Source organism: Notolepis coatsorum (assembly GCF_963971535.1).
Source record: "Notolepis coatsorum genome assembly, chromosome: 20".
Taxonomy (NCBI): domain Eukaryota; kingdom Metazoa; phylum Chordata; class Actinopteri; order Aulopiformes; family Paralepididae; genus Notolepis; species Notolepis coatsorum.
Window position 1 is genome coordinate 36546089 of NC_140184.1, and position 23532 is coordinate 36569620.

Genomic DNA, 23532 nt, shown 5'->3' on the forward strand with positions numbered 1-23532 from the left:
AACAAAATTACAAACATCACAAAACAAACTGGTCAGACTACTGCTTGACCTTACTCCAAGAACCCACCTCACCCCTGCCCACTTTGACAACTTAGGATGGCTTAGAGTAGACGACAGAGTACAGCAACTTGCAATCTGTCACTGACTGACACTGTTACCGTGACTGTCCTGTATGTATTTATGTATGTATTTATTGTGGGGATTGGGAGGTGGGAGGGGGGCGTTTTGATGTTTGATGTCTGATGTTTTATGTTGATGTAACCAGTGCTTAACCATCTGTACCGCAAACAATTACCACCAACCATCGTTGTGTGGCATTAAAGTATCTTGTATCTTGAATGGTCTACAAGATACACTACACCACTAAGGTACCCATGTACATGTCAAAATACTTCCCAAAGGTCAGTGAATACCACGACCACAACACCAGAGGGAGCTCCACAAATCATGTTAAACCCAGATTTGGCTCAAACAAGGGACTAAACACGTTTTGCAATTATGCCACATCAATGAGGATGGAACGCCCTACCCACAGCTGTAAAGGAATGTGAATCACTACCCACTTTCAAAACCACTCTCAAAGAGCACCTACGGGAGACTGCTATTCGAAACTGGCCCCTGTAAATGTCCAAACACAACCCCCTCCAATGTACAATTCCCCCCCTCCCCACCCGCCAACCCAACCCAACCCCCCCCCCCACCCCACCTACCCAACCTCCTCCAATGTACAGTTTCTTCCCCCTCAAATGTATATACTCTCTTTTTAGACCCTTTTTTGTACTGTATATTTGTAGATCTGGTATGTCATAAATGTCTAGATGCAACAGTACTGTCTACCTGTATGTCATGCATGCATGCTGGAAGAGGTAGAGAACCTGTCACAGTGGTGTCAGGAGAACTGCCTCTCCCTGAACGTCAGCAAAACAAAAGAGATGATTGTGGACTTCAGGAGGTCGGGGGTCAAGGACTACAGCCCCCTCAGCATCGACGGGGCACCGGTTGAGAGAGTGAACAGTTTCAAGTACCTCAGAGCCCACATATCCGAGGACTTGACATGGACCACACACATTGACAGTGTTGTGAAGAAGGCACGACAACGCCTCTACTTCCTCAGGCGCCTAAGGAAGTTCCAAGTCAGTCAGAAGATCCTTAGGAACTTCTACTCATGTACAATAGAGAGCATCCTGACCGGCAACATCACCTCCTGGTTTGGGAATAGCACTGCACAAGACCGTAGCAGACTACAAAGAGTGACACGTTCAGCCGAACGCACAATTGGAGGGGGGCTCCCCACCCTCCAGAACATTTACAACAAGCGGTGCAAGGGGAAGGCTAAGAGAATTATTAAGGACTCGAGCCACCCGAACAACTGCCTCTTTGAACTGCTGCGGTCAGGCAAGCGATACCGGAGTCTTAAGGCGAGCACAGAAAGACTCAGAAGAAGCTTCTATCCCCAGGCCATCAGGCTGCTAAACGAACAATAATCACTATGCAACAACCATCAAATGCACACAGCACACACACCCACACGCACACACTCACTCAAACAAACAACACACTGCAGCACCCACTCTCCACACTTTAGATCACACAAACACACTTACACTTTATATTTATTGATAAAGGATTTGCACTACAACTCGTACACCTACTGTGAATTGTACCTAAATTGCACCTCGTCCCATTTCTCCATTTCTGCCTTGCACTATATAGTATTGTATATTAGTACACTGCACAGTATTGTATATTGTATGGTAACTACGTCTATTCTGCATCGAACATTGTACATATGTCTAAACTGAACACTGTGACCTCATTTTTTTTACTTCTAATTTTACTATGTTATTTTATTTCATACTTATCTTGTCTTGCACAGTCTCTGGAGCGCAACAGTAAGAAGCATTTTGTATAAAAGTATTCTGTACTTCTGTATGACAACTATTAAAGAAACTTGAAACTTGAGAAACTTGAAACTTGATGTATGTCATATGATGAATTGAAAATGGGGGACCCTGATGTAAACAAGAAAGACGAAAGTCTTTCTCTGATCTGCATCCCCTTAACAATTGTGTGTATTGAGCCGTACTGTATTGCACCCATTCTGCAATCTGTTTTTCAATCAAGCAAGCAATCAATCAATCAATCAATCAAACAACAACCGTTTAATTGCTATCATTTGTATTCACCACTAGATGTCACCAGATTGCTGTGTTTCCACGTTTCCACAAGTTCGGGAGATAGAGGGATAGAGAGAGAGAGAGAGAGAGAGAGAGAGAGAGAGAGAGAGAGAGAGAGAGAGAGAGAGAGAGAGAGAGAGAGAGAGAGAGAGAGAGACGGACTGTAAGAGTGGGTATTAACTTCAAAGTTATTCGACAGACCGTGGGGACGACTTTCGAGAAAGACAAATTTGCAATAACTGCGCGGTAAGTAATTTCCCGATATTATCTAAATTTCTAAAGCGTCCACTCTGTTTTCTTATGGCGCTCCTCTCAGATACTTTTTGCTCTACATCTCATTATTATGCTCTACCTCCTACCTCTATCTCACGCACGCACGCTCACACACAGCGAGTTTATTTGGGCCGTGTGTGTGTGTGTGCGCGCGTGCGTGTGTGTGCGTGTGATTGTGTGTGTGTGTGTGTGTGTGTGAAACTGAGAGGGCTACTTTATTTATTCCAATTACCTTGTAAGTTGTGTAGGATACCTTTTACATCTCTGCAATATTATTGCATATAATACGCTTCAACTGCTCTATTTATCTCTCTGCTGACACCTGTAGATAATGTCAACGTGAAAATAGGAATGTTGTGTCTAAATTAGCGTTTCAACCTTTTATCCAATTATATATTCTATTATAAAAAATGTCTTTGCTATTATTTACATTTGTACATTTTTATCTTCCAACCATTTCATTTGTATCTGAATGAAAAACTGAAATAAACTCAAGAGAATAACATTTCAGAATTCCAAACATTCCAGAAGCTGTTCCCTCCCATTGGTTTCCCTTTTTCCTAGGGGGGCTCGAAGGAACTGTGGGCCCCATTGACTGCTCAAGCCATGGTTTACTGGCACTGTGTGGTACTTCCACAATGTTACAACGTGTCCTTGTGTTGACTGTCCAGTAGTTGCAGTTGAATCTGTTTGGCACATGGCATTAAAATGTATCTCAATAATATCAAGAAGGTGGAAACATAGAAACTAATTAATTTGAATGTGCCTATCAGTGTTCTTTTTGTACACTCCAAAATGAGATAATGTCCTAGATGCTATGTTTGGCTATCTTTACCATCGCAATACCATCACAATCCAAAAGTAGCAGCCAATGACTGTAAGAGTGCCTCGAACACATTGCAACATATAATCTAGTGGTACGGAGCTCTGTAACCAACACTGAGATAACACTCCCTCTGCGATGTGCTCCCACGCTTCCACAGTCCAAACACAGATGAACCAATTAACCCTGACAGTTGGCAGTTGCCCACTGTTTACATGATGCCAGCTTTACACAAGAGTGTAACACAGTCACAGAGAATCTGGGCTTTGATATCTCCCTACATTCTTCTCTTTGCTGCCTAACAAGGCCAGTGCATCTAAATTCTCTGTTTTAATCGAAGCAGTGAAACTAGGCTTGAAGAGAAATATGAGGGGGTGGGGAGTGTTTTCTTTAGCCGCAGCGGCTTGTGTTTTTAAGTTAGCTGTGTGGGCGACTTTGTGGGCCTCTCTCTAGGTGTGGCAACTTTCTGGATAATTACTCCAAACACTGGGTCTACAGAGAGTAGTGATATACCGACATAACAACATTGTAGTACTGTGTTCATATGTTTTTGTGCATCTGTGTTGCATCCACACATGGGCATGTGTATATAATGTGTCGTGTCCACATATGTGTTTTTACATGTGTGTCCGTGTGCGTGTATGTGTCTGTGTCTGCATGCATGTGTGTGTCCATGTGTGTGTCTGTGTCTCTGTGTGTGTGTGTGTGTGTGTGTGTGTGTGTGTGTGTGTGTGTGTGTGTGTGTGTGTGTGTGTGTGTGTATGTGTGTGTGTGTGTGTGTGTGTGTGTGTGTGTGTGTGTGTGTGTGTGTGTGTGTGTGTGTGTGTGTGTGTGTGTCCGTGTCTGTGTGTATGCTGGTTTGTTCCTTCACCTCATGTTCTCTTAGTACATTTTAACCCGTGTTCAGCCACTGTCCCCTCAGAGTTCAAAATAAGTTGAGGTAAATTAGGGTTAGGGCAACAGAGTGGTGATCCAGAATGCACAGTTTTGAGCACCACACGCTGTCCCGATTATAAACAGACAAAACATACAGTATCTGTAGCCCCAAGAGAAGATACATTTAAGTGCTACTTCAAAAGAGAGAATGATATAATGGCACTGTTTTATTTGTGCTTCACATACTCAACAACGTGTACTCCTTTATTTTTCTCCTCTTTGTGCCTGCCTGTCAGTTAGGATTTTAGACAGGTCTTTTACTTTGAATGGTCTCCCTTGTTGTCTCCTAGCTATTATTCCTGGTGGCGAGTTCTGATCTTCAGTGCCACACTCTATGCTCTTACCACTCTAGCTGATTCAGTCTCACGCTCAGTTTCGCACTGAAAAAAAAAAATTCACTCGGCAGCTCTCTCTTCCCCAGTGTATTCTTGTTATTTTCCTCCCTCTCTCAGTCCTCTCTCTTACTCCTCGATTCAGCTCAGCAAGGTCTCCATTGTCTTTAAAGTGCTTTTCTTCCTTGTACTGTAGGTAAGTAAAGTTGGAGTGAACATCATAATCTTCAGTAAAAACAAAGATTCTTTTTAGATTTCCTTAGCAACAGCACTCTGAGCTATAATCTTGACAGCCTGTAATTTTGTGTTGAGGCACGAATGCTTTTAGACATGCTGGACAATTGTTCCCTTCCACCTCTAAATGAGTGGTTAACCTCTCAAGCCCTAGCCATATTTTCAGAAAATTCACCAAAAAATACATACCTAAGTAAATGGAAGATTGCTTCACTTCTACAAGGTCCATTTGCATGTTCTTGGTATCTATGGACATCTATGGATCTCACGGAATGTATTGGATTATATACCACAAAACTGAACGTTATTGGCATATATCGGAGCGCAGTTAGTTTGTCTCCCCTATTGTGAACATTTAGCAACCATCCGATTTGAAATCAGTTTAAAAATGGCAGAGCTGTCACAAGAATAAAACACCTACTGTACATACAGTAGATTTCATTCTCTGTTCTTCATGCACGCCTGTTGATACTAAATCCAAATTGAACTCTGCCATTGGAAAGAGTAGATTTGGCCCGATCCATAGCTGTGCAAATTGGCTATAATAAGGTAATTTATAGGCCTCATATTCTATATTCTATAATAATATTTCAAATAGCATGGGTCCGGATGGCAGAATTCAGTACTGTATCTACAAAACCTTCTGTTTAATCATCTTCCATTTATTCATTTCCTTAGACTTTTTGTACACGTGATCTCAAGAAGGTACTGAGCGATTTTTTTTTATGTCTGGTCATTTTTAGCATGGTGTTATTCACTGTCAAAGATGCAAAGAAAACTCATAATTCATATTCTCCTCATCACAATTTAAGCAAGCCTAGTAATAGACACAATATTTATGACACTGGGAATACATTCACTGAGGTCCATAGATGTCCCTAGATAAGAACATGCAAATGGACCTTGTAGAAGTGGAGCAATCTTCCATTTACTTAGGTCTGTATTTTAGGCAGATTTTCAGAAAATAGGGCTCCGGGCTTAAGAGGTTAAGAGTTTCCCATAAAGTATGCCTAGAGGTTTCCGGAGAATCATTAGTGTCACAGAACAAGGATATCTGTGGCTCAAGGAATTCTTTAAAAGGAGCTTGGGCTAACAAAGAGGAGTTAAGCCTCCATTGTCTGGAGGGGGGAACACAACTTGAAAAGCTAATATCAACCGATGTGGGGGTGTGATCCGAAATCACAATACTATGGTACTCACAGGAACGTACACATGACAAAAAATTATTCTCCAAAAGAAAGAAAGAAACGTGTAAAAAAAAAAAGCTTTGTTTGAGTGTGATTTCACTCTCCAGGGATTGAATAAACCGAAACTAGTTTTATATGTGTCAAGGACTTTAGCTGACCTGGCTAACGCCTGAGGATTAGACGAAGACCTGTCTAGAGTAGGCTCTTGAATCAGGTTGAAGTCACCGCCAATAATTAAATAATGGTCATCTACTTTGGGAAGGGAGGAAAAGCAGCTAGATATGAATTCATCATCATCCCATGTAGATGCATAAACACAGGCCATAACCACAGGCATATACCACATAACCTACCCGAAACAATTACAAATCGGCCATTAGGATCTTCAATAGAGTTTGAGAGTTGCCTAGTGCAGTTTTAAAGATGCTGTAAGTGATATTTCTTTGTTAAAATAAGTACATTTTATACTTTTTTTTAAGTAGCTCTAAATTCCAACAGCTATCACTCATACCTTAGCAGCCATGTACAATAATACTGTATATATCGTATATATATACTGTATATATTTATCCACATCTGTCTGAATATACCTCCATATATTCCTGTTTACATACCTGTATATACTATCTATATCTTTATATATCCCTATACTCTTACTAGTTATACCACTGGCCAGTATGGCTACTACATAGTGTATCACTGTACAATGTACATAATAATACTGTAACACTGTACATACATCAGATTAGCATTATTACTCAGTAGTACTAATTTATATATATTTTAGTTGAATAAATTGTACATTGTATATTGTTATTGCACTTTACTGTTACCTTTGCACTCTGGTTAGAGGCCAACTGCTTTCATTGTACTGTACTTGTGCTGTATGATGACAATACCTTTGAATCTAATCTAATCTAATATAGAGTGTTTGGTCAGTAACATAGGTCTCCCAGTCCAATCACGAGAGAGAACTCCACAAAGTGGTATATAAAACACTGATATAGTTTACAGTCAAAGTTTAGAGAACCAGCACAATCAAGTCAAGTCAAGTTTATTAGTATGTCCCAAACTGGGCAATTCATGTTGAATTAACAATGATGTTAATTCAGTCCGAAAAAGCTTATTGTGGAATTTCAATGTTGGGAGTGTAATTAATTTCAAGAGATTTCAGCTTCAGATGTATCATTTGATTTGTTCTAACTATTTTAGTGCACCCTCTCTGAGCACAGCCAACTCTCAGTATGTTAAGGTGGCATCGAAAGGAGATGTCAAATTAGTAATACACCATAATGGCTCCTGTGCTAGCAGGCGATAAATAAATTATTGTAGTGACAATTATTGTCACTGTTGCTGTGGATGTTTTTGAACCACTAAAATTAACTAAATTGTAGCAAATGAGTTTCATTACTTGTTTGTGGTCTAACTAGCTGATATACTTTACAACTACTGACAGCTGACAGACTGACTGATGGGTCAATCAGGGTAACCTGAGTAGATTATGCAATCTCTTCAGGGAAGCTGATTGGATTTCTGAAATGGTTTAATTATGTTGATATCCAGGGGAATAGATCATAGGGCTTTAGTCATAGATTTGGATGACGTTCCACTTGCATTCCACTGTCAAACATCTCTGCCCAAAGAGGAAGTAAACAGCTACCTATATGCTTGTATTATTTTTCCAAATAAGAACCGAAAATGAGTTGAAAAAAGTTAAATAATTGAATTACATGGCGTCTGTTCAGCCTTGTTTATTCACAGTGTCGATGGAAATGACAATGAACGCAGCCATAAAGGTATGGTTTTTCTATGCAGAAAAGATAGTCTGTTTACTTTTCTGATAACTACTGTATGTCACTACATGACTCATAAATGTTCAGACACAATACTCTATACACTCAAACTATTTTGGTCGTGGATGTCCAGATTTGGTACAAACTTTGGCTCTCTTTAGCAGAGCTGTTTAGCAGGCTGTGATGTACAGGCATAGAGACAGGTCTGCATAGGAGTGTGTGTGCAACAACTGTTCTAACATTTTGGGCACTTTTACATCAACATACCTTCTCATTTGGTGTTTTAATGATGGTGGTAGAGAGCGTTGTCTTAACCCTTTCACTACCACACTACCAAAGGGTTAACCCTTTCACTACATTTACATTTACATTTAGTCATTTAGCTGACGCTTTTATCCAAAGCGACTTACAAGTTCTGTACGACAAGCCATCAGGAAGGGCACAACTCTATCAGCTGAGCAACAATGTTCATCAAAGTGTTGAGTGCTACAGTGCTACAGACAAAGGGTTAACCCTTTCACTACCACACTACAGAAGGTTAACCTTTCACTACAGTAGTGAGTACAGTAGTGAAAGGGTTAACCTTCTGTATTGTCGCAGTAAAAGGGTTAACACGTCAGTCCAAAATCAACTGGGTTGAAATCTGGTGACTGTGAAGGCCATAGGGCTGTCCCCGACTTGGATTTGGATAGTCGACTTTGTTGGCCGACATTTGCAGATAGTCGACTGGTAGTCAACTGCCCCCCTGAAAAAAAAATTATTATTAGAATTTTTTTATTATTAATTTTTTTTTATCATTCCATTTGGGCTGTGGGGGTGCTTAATGTCTGAAGGAGTCGACTGAAGAATCCTTGTCCTCTGCGAAAGCATGCAATTGGTCCACTGATGGATACATCTTGATATTTGACTAGTCAGTGTGTTCATTAGATGGGTGAAATCCTCTTTCAGGGCCTTCAGTGTTTTCTTAGGCAGTTAGCCTCGCTGGTATGCGCGCCATTAGTGTTAGCCACGCTTCTAGGCCTCTTTGCTTTTTGAAAGAATGATACAAAAAAATTATAATAATAATAATAAAATATATTATAATTTCTTAAATTTTTTAGCATTCGACTAAGAGGTTGGCAGTCGACTATGGCTCCTTTCGATCGATTAGTAGAATATTCTACTAATCGGGGTCAGCTCTAGAAGGCCATGGCATATGATCCACATAATTTTCATACTCATCAAACCATTCAGTAACACCTCGTGTCCTGTCAGGGTTCCCACTCGTAGTGGAAAAACTGGAAATTATGTTGCTTTAAAATCCTAACCATACATTTTGTGCAGCTAAAAAGACATACTCTGAGTTTTACGGCAATGTACAGCACAATGCTACTCCCCTATTAAATTATGTATGTTATTTACAAGGAATTACGGTATTCTCTCTGAGCTGAGTGAGGGATTCATGTACACCACTTGTTGGATGTGGCATGTGTTTTGCAACACTTTCTGTCAGAAAGGTGTCTTTCCTTTTAAATATTTTATGCTCCCAAAAAGAAGTATAAGCAGATAAAACAGTAGTAGTAGTAGTAGTAGTAGTAGTAGTAGTAGTAGTACTGTTCTTATTATTTTAAAATGTTCTTTTAGATTTAGAATGTTAATTTACTATAAAATACAATCGATTTTTAATGTAATTTCACATAACATTAACATTTCTTTTTGGCCTACATTCATTTTGGCCCTTCGTAGGAAAGAATTTGGGCAACTCTGGATTATAGGCTAAACTGGCAGGTGTACCCAGGTATGGCATGCAGTTGTTGCTAACAACAAGAGGAGGCCAGATGACATTATTGTACAGGTAGCAGTGCAGCAGTCACCTGTAATGAACGTGAGACACTTCACCATGAACCTTGCATCGTTAAAAAAGGAGGATAAATGTATCAATACTAGGCCTACCGGTGAATTATATTACCATTTGTGAGCAAGTGCTGTCCTGGATTGTCAAGAAGAACTCCTGGAAATGTCCTGGAAAGGTCCTGGAAAATGATTTCTCAAAAAGAGTGGGAACCCTGCCTGTGGATGGTGGTATTATCACCCTGGAAGACACTCCCATCAGGGTAGAAATATTTCATCATTATAAAGGTGATCACTCAAAGGGGACTAGTGGACCAGAACCATGCCAGGAAAATGCCCTGCACAGCGGAATTGCTGAATTGTATTATGCAGTACACCTGTATGAAAGATATGCATTTGTTATGTTTCTCCACTCATTTATTCTCCACTTGAAAATAACCAATTTGGCCTTAATCTGCATGGGATTCTAGCATAAATTGGGCATGCCTGTGTAGAGGAGAATGGCGAAGAAAATGGCAAATCAACCGGTAATAATATCAGTAACATATTAGCTGATAATAATATATTGCTATTGCCTATTAAACGAGAGGCACAGTCTAGTATGGCTGGATGAGCAACACTCGTCTTCTCAATCAGCGGAAAATCATATTGTAGTTTATGTTTAATCTAAGCATGATAGAATTATTTCTTTCAGCAAATCTATTTTTAGTTAACTACAGCTTAGTGTTGGCTATGTATTCTTGTATTTAGTGAAACGAGGAGGAGAGAAGTGGCTCTTGCTATCCATAGATATTGGGAACTGTGTGCCGTGCTGACAAAGATGTTGGGTTTATGTTTCCTCTAGTCTCCAAAATATCCAAAAATAAATTGGACATGGAACTTTGCACTTGCGTCTGTGCTAGCACCTTTTTTCACAACAATAGAGCCCAATATTCGTACACAGTACCGTATATTTGTATGTCATAAATGTCTTGATGAATTGAAAATGGAGGACCCTTATGTAAACAAGACGAAAGTTCATCATCCTCTTAGCAGTTGTTAGTATTGAGCTGTACTGTATTGTACCCGTTCTGCAATCTGTTAATAAAGTTTTCAATCAATCAATCAATCAATATGTTATCCTAAATCAATGCTCACTGACAGTTAAGTTAAGGATATTTTGTATAACGCCTGAAACAGACTGGAGGCAGAATACACTGAATGGCACCCGCTTCACTCCCGCGCTCATGGCTGCTATCAGCACCGGACGTGCCCAGTGTGGAGCTCCATGCATGGCTCATGGAGAGACAGAGATCAAATCTGTGTCAATGCTATTTTCTTTGTGCACTGAATTGGACTCCATAGAAACACATTGGGAGATTCACTCGCAACGACTCAAGAATGCGTTCAAATAAGAACAAATGCTTGGTGTGTTTGCTCGAGTGCGTTTGTGCTACAATATCGCAGGTGAGAAGATAGGGTGGTGACAAACCTGAACTGCAGGTGCTGTGGCCTATAAGAACTTCCCTTCTAACAAACACTCTTGGATTTGGTGTGACCTTGCCCTATTCATTTAATTGGCCACACACAAGTGATACATACATTCATATTCTGCTATTCCGCTCTCCCTGGTGCATATTGTTGACCCTATCTCTCTAAATGTAGACTAGACATTGTCTGTAACTGAGGGGTACAATTCCCTGACTGTATTGATAAGTATGGTATCATTGAACCACTACCGCTTTATGTACTTTAATTACTGGCCATACAGTACACGATATATGAATATGATGAACACTTCCCACAATGAAATCGGTTCCACACAAAGGTATAATCAAGTATTTAATGGAGCAAAAGGTACATAATATACTTTACATTATTCTTTGAATGCACTTGTAAGGCAAAGGAATATGCGTAGGCAAATCAATAATGAATGTCCATTCTCTGGTTACGCAGGAGGTAATTATACAACCTGAATCTTAGGGAATTATATCTATGGTACACTAGTAATATAGCGGGAGATACTGGAAGGGGTTCCCCCTGGTTGTAAGCCAGCAGGGGTAGAAGATCTGTCGGTAGTAGGACGTCTGATCAACGATGACTAAGGAGACTCCAGGTACAGGAGCCGGTGCAGTAGCCTCTTGATCCACAGACGAATACAGCTGTTCTCCGTAGACTGTAGCTCCACAGTGAAGAAAGCTAGTCGGCCTCAGGCTCTCTGAGGCGCCGACTTGACTTGACTCCTCGCGGGGTAAATCCAACACGTGCAGGCGTCGGCGATTATCCACTCCATAAATCACAGGACCAAAGCAAATATATTCCAGCCGCAAAGGGCTATGTAGTCGTCGGGTAGATTAATCCAGTGTACATGTCCATACGGTTCTCGTCTAGGTCTCCTCGGGTGAAAGCGCCATGTGGTCAGCCCAGCCTGGATAAGAACTCTAGCTAATACGCGGAAGCGTTGGAGATGCTGGTCACTGTAGAACTTTAACCGCACGATACACTATACACAAATAGACTATTATTGACTTAATAGAAATATGTCGCACTCGACGGTATAGCGCCAAACTCTGACAATTCAGTTATTAATTCGCACGCGGTCTCAATGCTCTATTCTGGGGCCAAACAGGCCATACTTCACCGCACGTTGTATCGTGGGTGAGGCTTCAACTTATCGGTAACTCACTAAGGGGCTAAGAAGGCTTCTATATTCACCTGCGCCGTATTTATACGCACAGTGAACAAACTAGTGCCAAACTAATTTCTGTCGCGTATCCCTGGGCAAGGCCGGGCATGTCCAGACACGTCTTGACGGTGACTTTGAACCTGACTCCGGAGGCCGGTCCCTGGCGCCGGTGGACCGCTGTCCAATAGGAGAATGAAATATTATGGTCTGGGCTAAAGGGATATTCCGTGTATATGTACAAGGGGATATCAAACGATATACAAATACTATGCAATATATATCAATAAATAAATATATATATTCGGTTTAATCTGATCCTTTGTAACAGTTGCCCCCTAATTAGTCCCACCTAATTAGCTAAGCAGAGACAGATTAACCGCACTGTCCACTACTCAATGTCTGTTGTGAGGGGTCGGTCAGTTCACAAAGTCATGGGGTCATGGTCGTCATCGATAGTATCGGGGAGCCTTGGCAGTTCTATTAGCCTCGCCACGGGTCGGGTGTAGATCCGCCCTTGGACGAGCACTTCGGCTGCTCGGACCTTTCCGTCGGCACCGGTGATCACTTTGCTTACGCGGCCAGCCGGCCACATAGCTCGGGGTAGTGACTGGTCGATAATCATGACGACTGTTCCTTCTGTCAAATTGTCTCTCTCTTTCACCCATTTCTGGCGGGTCTGTAGAGACGGTAGATAGTGGAGTAGGAAGCTGTTCCAAAACTTGTCAGCCAATACTTGACTGTACCTCCACATTCTTCGGCCGTTCGCTTCTTCAGGCCTGTACATTGTCTGTGGTAGCGCGGGGTCCAGCCGCCCCATCAAGAGTGTGTTGGGGGTGACTGGGTCGACATCTGCTACATCACTTGAGACGTAACCGAGGGGCTTTGAGTTCAATACTCCCTCGATCTCCGTGAGGACTGTCATTAGGACTTCTTCCGCCACGGTCTGGGCCCCAAGCACGGCGTACAGGGCTGTCTTTATTGAACGTACTTCTCGTTCCCAAGTTCCACCGAAGTGAGGTGCGTTCGGGGGATTAAACTGGAAGTCAATCTGGGATGGAGCGAGGTGGGTCTTAAGTTCTGGGCCCATAGCTTGGAAGCTCTCTCTCAGCTCTCTTTCTCCGCCTTTGAAGTTTGTCCCGTGATCAGACAACAATATAGACGGTTTACCTTTCCGCGATGTGAATCTTCGGAAGGCCATAAGGAATGAGTCTGTGCTCATGGTTGGAAGGAGTTCTATATGCATCGCTCGGGTGGTCATGCATTTGAATACAATACCCCACCGCTTCTCGGTTCCTCTTCCTTTCTTTATATACAGCGGGCCGAAACAGTCCATACCGGTGGAGTGAAAAGGCTTGTCGCCGAGTCGGAGGCGACAGGGAGGTAGGTCAGCCATCCGGGGTATACTGGGCTGCGCTCGCCACTTACGACAGTCTAGACAGGTTCGCTGGAAGCGCCGCACTGCTTCTCTCCCTTGCAGTATCCAATAACGACGTCTGATCTCCGCGAAGACTCTCTCTGCCCCGGCGTGATGCACATCCTCGTCGTATTTCTTTATGATCAGCTCTGTGACCTTGTGTCGGCTGTTTAAGACTATCGGGTACTTGACGTCATCCGGTAAGTCTGGAGCTCTCCGCAGACGACCACCCACTCTGATGAGACCATGGGCGTCGCTCTCGGGGGCTAGGTGGAGCAGTCTGCTGTCTGATGGGACGGGCTTTGCTCCCTGTAGACAGTCTAGCTCATCGGGGAACGAGTCTCTCTGGGCTCGTTGTAGTAGAAGAAGTTCCGCTTCTTCGTAGTCAGCTGCAGTAATGTCAGTAGTGAGCTGAACCTCTGGGTGGTGCCACAGGAATGTCTTTAGCTGCGCACTCTCTAGGGTGAGGCAATCGTCTATGTCGGGGTCTGTGGAGACGAGTGTGTTCAATCCACAGAACATAGATTTCTTGTTTTCTGCCTCCTCTTTACTCGCTTCCCGTGGGGTGGGTGTAGGCCACTCTTCTTCCGGGAGCTTGAGGAACTCTGGCCCGTCACTGTATAGGTTGTGACGGGTGAGGTCATCCAGGGACATTCCCCGGGTGATGACGTCAGCTGGGTTGTGTTTTGTGTCCACATACCTCCAGCTTGCTACTTCTGTTAAATCTTGAATCTCTGTGACTCTGACTCCCACGAAGACCTTGTATCTGCACGAATCAGACCGGATCCATGTGAGTACTATCGTGGAGTCTGACCACAAGATTGTTCTTTGCACCGGAATGGTGAGTTCACGTTGGATTAACGTGGCGAGTTGCGCTCCTGCTAGGGCTGCGCAGAGCTCTAGACACGGGATAGATTGTTGCTTTCGTGGGGCTATTCTTGAGCGGGCCAGGATGAAAGCAGTATGTATTTCTCCTCCCTCCTCTCGGGCACGCAAGTAGGCCACCGAACCGTAGGCTACTTCGGAGGCGTCGCTGAAGACGTGCAGGTCCATCTGGCACGTCTCCGGCCTCACTGTGGGTGGGAAGTAGCTGCGGCGTATGTTGACACCTGGGAGTGAGCTGAGTTCCGTCTCCCACTCTCTCCATGTGGATGCAAGGTGTTCGGGTATGGGGTCGTCCCAGCCCTGGTCCTTGTCCCATAACGCTCTTACAATCATCTTTGCCCTGGTGGTGTAAGGTAGAATACATCCCAACGGGTCATATTGTCTGGCGAGTGTTCTGTATACACTCCGTCTGGTGGTCGGTAGTGCAGTCGACCTTCCCTGCTCCTTGGTCAGGGGTGTGTGTTTATAATGGAGCGAGTCTGTTTTGAAGCGCCAGACTAGTCCTAATGTCATTTCTTGGGCTTCTCCTGGGATGGTCGCCATCCAGGTCTCGCTGCCCGCTGCCTTGTCCTCGGGGGAGAGGCTGCGCAATACTTGCGGGTCGCTGCTGGCCCACTGCCTGAGATCAAAGCCGCCTTTGATCAGGGAGGCGCGGAGCTTGAGTAGAAGGGCCTCGGCTTCTTCTGGCGTCGAGACGCTTTGCAGACAGTTGTCCACGTAGAAACTATTTTCTACACTTTTTCGGACCTCTTCATCAGCTGCTGGGTCCTCTGCGACGTGTTTTTGCAGTGCAAACGTAGCACAGCATGGGCTGCATGTGGTTCCGAAAGGGAGGACTTCCCATTGATAGATGGCTGGTTGCTCATCCCCGATCCTCTCTCTCCATAGGAACCGCAGCAGGGGCTTGTCCTCCTCCACTAGTCTCACCTGCAGGAACATCCCTTTGATGTCGCCGCTGATGGCCACCTTGTCCTGGCGGAAACGTAGTAACACGCCTAGTAGAGAGGGGCCGAGTGTTGGGCCGGGCAAGAGCTCTTTATTCAGATTTTGTGATCCGATCTGGTAGCTGCAGTTGAACACAATACGATCCTTGCCGTTGTGGTGGACTTTGTGGTGCGGCACGTACCATGATTCGGTCGTCTGATCGGCCTCTTTAATGTCAATTTTCTTTATGTGTCCCGCTGTGATTAGCTTGTTAATCTCAGCGCGGTACACAGTCTCTTGAGCGGGGTCTCTGGCTAGGCGCCGCTCTGTGTTCAATAGATACCGCTCCGTCGCTTCCGTTGACTTTGACTCTCTTTGTCCCTTGCTCGAGGAGGGCTATAGCGTAAATGTCTTCCTTGGAACGAATGTCTTTCTTTTCGTTCTTAAAGGGCATTGTCTCTAGTGTCCATAGCCTCTCGACATGCTGTAGGAGGGTGGTGTCTTCTTCTGTCACTCTGGAGTGGAGGCAGCTAGTGGCTGCTGTTCGGTTAAGAGACTTAGCGAGGGGGCCTTGTAATGTCCATCCTAGGCGGGTCTCGACTGCTGCAGGACAGCCTCTGGGCCCTGTGTGGACCCGGTCTATCGGGACTATGAGGTCTGCATGGTCGGAGCCTATCAGCAGGGTCGGGGTGGCACCGTCTATGAGCGGTATAGGTAGTTGACGCAGGTGCACATATTTATCCATCAGCTTGGCGATGGGGTAGGTGTACTGCGACAGGCCTATTTCTTGGCTGGTGAAAGCATTAGTAATCCTATACCGTCTCTCTGGCTGCCCGCTTGCTGCGATAGTGAAGGAGACATTCTCGCCCTTTATCGTCTTTAGATCTCTTCTTATTGTCCGAATCGTCATCTGGTTTTCGCTCCCCCGCAGCCCCAGCTGGGCCGCAGCGGATGCGAGGAGAAGGGTCTTCTCTGACCCGTCGTCAAGGACGGCGTAAGTGTCCATGACCTTGTCTTGGTAACTCAGTGTTACGCGGACCACCTTTAAGAGCACCCGGGCGCCCCCGCTGCTGGCGGGGTCAATGTACATAACACTTGCCTTTGTGCTGCTTGAGGGTGCAGGCTTTCTTCTGTTACTGTCGTGTAGGACATCTAGGTGGGCTCCGTCACACCGACTACACCTCTTCTTTAAGCGGCAGTCGGCTGCCATGTGACTGCGCGCACATCGGTAACAGCGTCGGTTGGACTTTATCCATTGACCCACCTCGTCGGCGGTCATCTTCTTGAACGTGTCACATTGTGACAACCAGTGTTCTTTTTCGCAGTACGGGCACACCATCTTCCACTTCTCTTTCATCGAGGGGGTACTGTGGTTCTTGCTGCTCGGTACTGATTCTGATTGGTGCATGACGGTCACCAATCTTCGGCCATCGTTTGCTCTCCTAGGTCCCTCTCTGGAGCTTGGGGTGCTCCGCATGAACGTATCCAACCGTAGGCTGTTGACTTCTCTCGCCAGGAAGTCGGCTAGGTCTAGGAGGGATGGCTCGGGACCGTTAGGATCACGGTGATCTCTTTGCCGCCTGAAGCGCTCTTGTCGGGCGGGCGAAAGCTTCTCTAAAATCCTCTCGACATTAGAGTTCGCGTACAGTTCGTGCATACCCTTTTCTCTTTGCGCCCCCAGCATCCCTACCAGGGATTGTACCTTGATAGACAGGTCATCTAGTGAGCGATTGTCTGTGGCTGGGGGTAGGCGGTCAATATGCCTTATCTCTTGTATTACGTAGTCCCATATGCGTCCATATCTTTGGTCGAGTGCTGCTAGAGCCGCTGTGTATGGGGTAGTAGAGGTGGCATAGGCCAGCGCTATATTGTGCGCTCGGGGCACCTTGAGGTGCTTCAGTAGGATAGCATACTTGTACGGTTCGTCAGCTACATCGGACATCATTGTCTCTAAGCACATTCGTAGCTCCGTGTACTGTGCTCTGTTCTCGTGGGTGAAGTCCGGAAACGTCGGTGTGCCAATGTATGATGCCATGGATGGCTGGCACATCGGTGAGCGTTGGAAGAGAGGCCTCCTAGGCGAGTCTCCTCTTACGCCTCTTGGTGGGCTGGTACCTGCTGGGTACCATGGCCCGCGTATCCAGGTGCTATTCCTCGGGGCTGGTCGTGCGTCAAGCTCACCCGTGAATTGAGTCGGGGGTCTGTAGCGCAGAGCCGCGGGGGTAGAGCCTGGGCTGTACTGGACCTCCTGGTCCTGTGGAGTTCTGTGCTGCTGTCGGGCTTGACTCTCCTCCTCTCCCTCTTCTTCTTGCTCTGGCAGGTCCTCTAGATCCTGTAGTCGTCTATTTAGCCTCTCCGCGGTGTAGACCGTTTCTTCCTTGTAGCTGGTCCTCGCGTGGACCGGTCGGGGAAGGAGTTCGGAGGGGGGTATAGGCTCTCTCTGGTGGTCGGGCTCAGGGTCGCTTGATCGGGTAGGGGAGGGTGCCCTTGACCCGTGTCTTGACGAGGCCCTGGAACCCCGTGCGGAGGGAGGGGGTGTCGCCCTGGCGATCAGCTGCTCCATTATCTGCGCTTGTAATCGGTCGCGCTCGGCTTCGCGCTTGGTGAGAGCGAGGTCGCGCTCCGCTTCTCTTTGGGCACCGGCGGCGGCGCGCTCTGCTTCGGCCCGGTCTCTTACCATATTCTCTTCCGCCTGAAGGCGTCTAATCTCTAGACGTATACGATCTTCGTCGCTCCGTTGCTGCGCTTGAAGGCGTTCTCTTTCCATGGAAGAATGTTCGCGCTCACTAAGCGTCTGTGCTTGGAGTCGATCGCGCTCTGTTGAGGCTGCTAGGCTGGCGAGGAATGCCTGTGCCAGCATCTTGTCCGCCTCGCTGGGGGAAGACGCTGGTTGAGGTGATCCACTCCTGGCAGTACTCGTTGGAGATCTGTTCTCCTGTGGCGAGTCCTGGAGATCCATCTCCGGGGTGCTCTCCTCTTCTTGTAGCGGGTAGAGTTCCATCCCTGGAGAGCTGTCTTTATCCTGGAGCTCTCCGGGGACTACTTCTTCGGTCTTGGCGGGGGGTAAAGTCGTGTCAGGTCCCTCCTGGTCCCTACCGTGAGCTTGGTCAGTTACGTTAGAACCCACTAGGGCCTCTATTGGCGGGGTAGCCTGGGCGATAGGGTCGGACATAATTTTACTATCTACTTTTTCCGCGTTTACCGTCTGTAGAAGGCTAGGTAGTATATTGGCAACGTAATCCTCTAAGTACTGAGGTGTCTGCCGTCTACGCTGCGGGCGATCTACTTTAGGAGAACCGTTTTGTGGAGTGTTCATCATAGGCCATGTCAATATTAATACCGCTATATTAATATTACACTAGTTACCCTCCGGCTCGAAGGACCAATTGTAACTGAGGGGTACAATTCCCTGACTGTATTGATAAGTATGGTATCATTGAACCACTACCGCTTTATGTACTTTAATTACTGGCCATACAGTACACGATATATGAATATGATGAACACTTCCCACAATGAAATCGGTTCCACACAAAGGTATAATCAAGTATTTAATGGAGCAAAAGGTACATAATATACTTTACATTATTCTTTGAATGCACTTGTAAGGCAAAGGAATATGCGTAGGCAAATCAATAATGAATGTCCATTCTCTGGTTACGCAGGAGGTAATTATACAACCTGAATCTTAGGGAATTATATCTATGGTACACTAGTAATTAGGGGTGGACGGTATGGTCTAAAATTTATATCACGGTATAATTTGAAGCATAGACGGTAACGGTATATATCACGGTATCATCGTTTTTGATAAAAAAATTTTTTTTTATTTTATATAATTTTTTTTTTTTTATATAAAATATATATATTATATAATTAGACTTGTACTTGTATTATCTGCGAGACATCGCCACCACGCAACAAGCTCCACTGTCTGTGTGTACATTAGTAGCCTCCAGCTACGGCCAGTATTCTCCGGAGCTGCAGCTGGACCTATACTCGAGTAGCCTCGAGCTACGGCGAGATGCTTCCAGCTGCAGCTCCGGAGAACAGCGCTTACAAGCCCCCGCACATACAAGGCCGCACATAGCAACCCCTCGCTTCCATTGGCTGATTTTGGTCACGTGATTTTGGCACGTTGCACTGCGGGATTGATTGATTGATTGATTGAAAACTTTATGGTGACGTGATTTTGTGTCACGTTGCACGTTGCACTGCGGGATTGATTGATTGATTGATTGAAAACTTTATTAACAGATTAACAGATTGATTGATTGATTGAAAACTTTATTAACAGATTGTAGAATGGGTACACGTGACCTGACCGATTGATTGATTGATTGATTGATTGATTGATTGATTGAAAACTTTATTAACAGATTGCAGAATGGGTACAGTGACCGATTGATTGATTGATTGATTGATTTATTGATTGATTGATTTATTGATTGATTGATTGATTGAAAACTTTATTAACAGATTGCAGAATGGGTACAGTGACCGATTGATTGATTGATTTATTGATTGATTGATTGATTGATTGATTGATTGATTGAAAACTTTATTAACAGATTGCAGAATGCAGTACAGCTCAATACACACAATTGTTAAGGGGATGCAGACCATGCAGTACTGTTACATTTGTGACATACAGTAAATATATACAAGGGGGAGGGAACTGTACATTTATGATGAATTGAAAATGGGGGACCCTGATGTAAACAAGACGGAAGTCTTTCTCTGGTCTGCATCCCCTTAACAATTGTGTGTATTGAGCTGTACTGCAGATATATTTCAATTGCCTTACTTATTTACATAAGTATTATAGGCCTACAGCAGTATTGTACAGACAGTCTGTGTGAAGTCTGTGTGGTTATCCAGCTGCACAAAGGCAGAGCAAGAGGCTCTACAGAGGGTGGTGAAGGCGGCAGGCAGGATTGTCGGGACTCCTCTATCAAACATCACCTCCGTCTTCACCTCCCGCTGCCTCCACCGCTCCAAGTGTATCATCAAGGACCAGTCTCACCCAGCACATCACCTCTTTCAGCTCCTTCCCTCAGGGAGGAGATACCGGTCCATACATGCCAAGAGTTAAAGATTTAAGAACAGCTTTTTCCCCCAAGCAGTCAGACTGTTAAACGCTCATTGACTGTCCCCTCACGTGCACCATGCACTTACCTGGACTTGATAATCACTGTTACCACTCATCATGCACTTTATTTAAAATATTCTGTTATGTACAGTGTTATATGTGTTTCATGTATGTATATATTGTACTACGGTCTGTGGGAGCTCCCCTGAAATTTCACTCACGGTCATATAAGAGTTTTAATGTAGACGGTTTTATTAATGAAATGTTGGGTATAAACTGGGAGGAGGTATGTTGTGAGGATGACCCAGAGGTTGCACTGGACTTATTTATGTCAGAAACAAATCAGCCCCATGGATAGATAGTAGCTTTTAATGAATTTTAATGAATGAGAGAGACATACTGTAGCCAAAAAAGCATCAGTGTGTTCCAGTTCTGCAGATGACAGACAAAAGTACCGTTCCTTACGTAATCAAGTCACAAAGTTAAATAAGGTGAGAAAAAGGGAATATTTTAAACCATGGTTATATGATGTGAGAAATGATGGTAAAAATCTATGGAATGTTTTAAATCAAATTATGGGTAGAAAATCCAATGTCTGTACACCTTTTGTTGAGTCATATGGAATTGTCCTAACCAAACCATGTGATATTGCCAACCATTTTAATGATTTTTATGCAAGTAAGATATCTCAGCTCAGGCAGGGAATGCACATCTCAAACAATACAAAATCAAATGACATAATTAAGAATATCATAATGAAAGATAAATGGTGTACATTTGATTTTCAACAGGTTGAGGTTAGTGATATTGAAAGGTTACTCCAGGCTCTACCTGACAGCAAGTTAGCTGGCACAGACAACTTGGATAGTAAATTATTGAGAATTACTGCTACGATCATAGCAAGTCCGGTGTCATATTATTAATAGATGTATACAACGTATATGTACATTACATTTTCTATATTAGGTCTGGAGTTGCCCTCATTAAAAACTGATTTGGAGTCTTTGGGTAAAGGAGTAACCTTAGCCTCCTTCCATATCTTTGGACATAGTCCCACTTGTATACATCTATTAATAATATGACACTGGACTTGCTATGATCGTAGCAGTAATTCTCAATAATTTACTATCCAAGTTGTCTGTGCCAGCTAACTTGCTGTCAGGTAGAGCCTGGAGTAACCTTTCAATATCACTAACCTCAACCTGTTGAAAATCAAATGTACACCCTTTATCTTTCATTATGATATTCTTAATTATGTCATTTGATTTTGTATTGTTTGAGATGTGCATTCCCTGCCTGAGCTGAGATATCTTACTTGCATAAAAATCATTAAAATGGTTGGCAATATCACATGGTTTGGTTAGGACAATTCCATATGACTCAACAAAAGGTGTACAGACATTGGATTTTCTACCCATAATTTGATTTAAAACATTCCATAGATTTTTACCATCATTTCTCACATCATATAACCATGGTTTAAAATATTCCCTTTTTCTCACCTTATTTAACTTTGTGACTTGATTACGTAAGGAACGGTACTTTTGTCTGTCATCTGCAGAACTGGAACACACTGATGCTTTTTTGGCTACAGTATGTCTCTCTCATTCATTAAAATTCATTAAAAGCTACTATCTATCCATGGGGCTGATTTGTTTCTGACATAAATAAGTCCAGTGCAACCTCTGGGTCATCCTCACAACATACCTCCTCCCAGTTTATACCCAACATTTCATTAATAAAACCGTCTACATTAAAACTCTTATATGACCGTGAGTGAAATTTCAGGGGAGCTCCCACAGACCGTAGTACAATATATACATACATGAAACACATATAACACTGTACATAACAGAATATTTTAAATAAAGTGCATGATGAGTGGTAACAGTGATTATCAAGTCCAGGTAAGTGCATGGTGCACGTGAGGGGTCAGTCAATGAGCGTTTAACAGTCTGACTGCTTGGGGGAAAAAGCTGTTCTTAAATCTTTAACTCTTGGCATGTATGGACCGGTATCTCCTCCCTGAGGGAAGGAGCTGAAAGAGGTGATGTGCTGGGTGAGACTGGTCCTTGATGATACACTTGGAGCGGTGGAGGCAGCGGGAGGTGAAGACGGAGGTGATGTTTGATAGAGGAGTCCCGACAATCCTGCCTGCCGCCTTCACCACCCTCTGTAGAGCCTCTTGCTCTGCCTTTGTGCAGCTGGATAACCACACAGACTTCACACAGACTGTCTGTACAATACTGCTGTAGGCCTATAATACTTATGTAAATAAGTAAGGCAATTGAAATATATCTGCAGTACAGCTCAATACACACAATTGTTAAGGGGATGCAGACCAGAGAAAGACTTCCGTCTTGTTTACATCAGGGTCCCCCATTTTCAATTCATCATAAATGTACAGTTCCCTCCCCCTTGTATATATTTACTGTATGTCACAAATGTAACAGTACTGCATGGTCTGCATCCCCTTAACAATTGTGTGTATTGAGCTGTACTGCATTCTGCAATCTGTTAATAAAGTTTTCAATCAATCAATCAATCAATAAATCAATCAATCAATAAATCAATCAATCAATCGGTCACTGTACCCATTCTGCAATCTGTTAATAAAGTTTTCAATCAATCAATCAATCAATAAATCAATCAATCAATAAATCAATCAATCAATCAATCAATCGGTCACTGTACCCATTCTGCAATCTGTTAATAAAGTTTTCAATCAATCAATCAATCAATCAATCAATCAATCAATCAATCAATCGGTCAGGTCACGTGTACCCATTCTACAATCTGTTAATAAAGTTTTCAATCAATCAATCAATCTGTTAATCTGTTAATAAAGTTTTCAATCAATCAATCAATCAATCCCGCAGTGCAACGTGCAACGTGACACAAAATCACGTCACCATAAAGTTTTCAATCAATCAATCAATCAATCCCGCAGTGCAACGTGCCAAAATC

The 23532-nt window shown here is 43.8% G+C and overlaps 1 protein-coding gene across 1 annotated transcript in view; it reads left to right on the top strand.

Moving 5' to 3' along the window:
• Nucleotides 1-2296: 2296 nt before the first annotated feature.
• The window catches only part of tspan4a (tetraspanin 4a), a gene marked incomplete at its 5' end in the record, with an annotated part of 316465 nt that continues 295229 nt past the window's right edge, over nt 2297-23532 (top strand). The window contains one exon of the mRNA XM_084337536.1: nt 2297-2423. The remainder of the gene's footprint in view (nt 2424-23532) is intronic.